The 2194-nt window shown below is 55.2% G+C and overlaps 1 pseudogene; it reads right to left on the reverse strand.

Annotated features, from left to right (window-relative positions):
* Positions 1 to 405: 405 nt before the first annotated feature.
* Positions 406 to 1908, reverse strand: LOC145995414 (large subunit ribosomal RNA; annotated as a pseudogene).
* Positions 1909 to 2194: the final 286 nt, after the last annotated feature.

Below are 2194 nucleotides of genomic sequence, written 5' to 3' on the forward strand. Positions count from 1 at the left end.
ACCGGCGGGTACCCGAAGGAGCCCTCACTTACATTGTGGTATTTCACCGGCGGGCACCCGAAGGAGCTCTCACTTATGCTACACCTCGTCACGTCTCCCGACAGCGGCAGGCTAGAGTCAAGCTCAGCAGGGCCTTCTTTCCCCGCCGCTGACATTCTCCAAGCGTCTCCGCACTCCCAGGTTAACCTGGGTTGTCAGTCTTTTGGTCGGCTGGGTGATAAACCCCAAGTCCAGCTATCCGCCACATGCTGGAAGCCCCGGTGCGCAGCACCAGTTAAGGTGCCGGCTGCCGGTTTGGGAGTCCTCCCCCGGTCGAAACTGGGGTCTGGACTCCCGGCGGAGTTCCCCGGAGGGACCTCCTGAAAGCAGGAGCCTGCTTTTCAGGTGCCGTGCAGCCGACAGCACGAACCTGCAAGCGAGGGCTGCCTTTCAACGGGTCGCCACCGTACGGAGGCTTCACCGCTCACGACGCCCCGCCAGATACTCAAGTCGTCTACGAGTAGTTCAAGGGTCCCAACTTCCGAGTGCTTGATTACCCCGTGAATCCCCATCTAGAATCCCAAAGACCTCGGTCAGTGGGGCAAGTGGGCGGAGTCTCGATGGCACTACTCGCGGGGAGCCTCACCCCCCTGACCGGGTGGCTCCCCGCCTTACCGGTCCCCGGCGAAGGGGTCCAGCGTTGGTGGTTCTGCCTTTCAGAGTGCAGGGACCCAAGGTCACGCAGCTCCGGGCACGGCTTCGGCCTTAGAGGCGTTCAGGCTTCAGCCGTCGGACGTAGCTTCGCACCAAGGTTCGATCGAACCGGCGCGGTACCATTGGTCCGAACCTGGGGTTCCTCTCGTACCGACCGGGATTACCTTGGCCGCGTTCCGAACGCCGGGAGGATAAAACTAACCTGTCTCGCGACGGTCTAAACCCAGCTCACGTTCCTTGTTGGTTGGTGAACAATCATACGCTCGGGGAGCGCTGCGTCCCCACGGTAAGAAGAGCCGACATCGAAGGATCAAAAAGCCGCGTCGCTATGAACGCTTGGCGGCCACGAGCCAGTTATCCCTGTGGTAACTTTTCTGTCACCTCCCGCCGAAGATCCTTCGGACGGGGAGGATCGATAGGCCCCGGTTTCCCGGGTCCCACCCGTACTGAGGGTGCGGATCAGGGCGGCTTTTGCCCTTTCGCTCTACCCGAGGTTTCTGGCCTCGGTGAGCCGCCCTTAGGACACCTGCGTTATCCTTTGACAGATGTTCCGCCCCAGACGAACTCCCCGCCTGCCGTTGTCCCCGGATCGGGTCGGCCCCTTGGCCGGTCCGCACGCGAGGCACGGCCGGCCGGTGGGGCCTTGGTTCGTGAACGGCGTGCGACGAGGCCGGAGCCCCGACGCCCGCGTCCCGCCCAACCGGGTGAGTCGGGAAACCGTGAGAGTAGTGGTATTTCACCGGCGGGCACCCGAAGGAGCCCTCCCACTTATGCTACACCTCGTCACGTCTCCCGACAGCGGCAGACTAGAGTCAAGCTCAACAGGGTCTTCTTTCCCCGCTGACATTCTCCAAGCCCGTTCCCTTGGCTGTGGTTTCGCTAGACAGTAGGTAGGGACAGACAATATGGGGGGAACCCCCGAAAGTATCCAAACCTCCACCCGCATACTTTCGAGGGCATGCGCTATGTCCCAGTGCCTCTGATATAAACTGGGACGGCAGTTTTTCGTATTACGGTTCCCCCTATATTGTTGTGCCATACCTTTATTGTTAAGTTGTTGTTACATACATAATAAACATACAAACATATATATATATATGATTACATACAATAATTAACTAACATAAAGCATATATTGATACAAAATTAGTCTAATACCTCAATATACAATACACAGCAGAAAAATTTATTTGTTACCTGCTTAATATTTTACTGAAAATTTGTTTGTATAGTTTTTAGTAGACAGGGACAATAATGGGACAATAATGGGGGAACCCCCGAATGTATCCAAACCTCCACCCGCATACATTCGAGGGTATGCGCAATGTCCCAGTGCCTCTGAGATAAACTGGGACGGCAGTTGCTCGTATTACGGTTCGCCCATTATTGTTGCACATTACCTTTATTTAATTCCTCTTGAGTACAATACATATATAGACGTAACATAATATAAAATATAACACTTAACATAAAGCCAACAAACACATATATATAACTCCAT

The sequence above is a fragment of the Lepisma saccharinum genome, chromosome 11 (genome assembly GCF_977018435.1).
Source record: "Lepisma saccharinum chromosome 11, izLepSacc3.1, whole genome shotgun sequence".
Classification (NCBI taxonomy): domain Eukaryota; kingdom Metazoa; phylum Arthropoda; class Insecta; order Zygentoma; family Lepismatidae; genus Lepisma; species Lepisma saccharinum.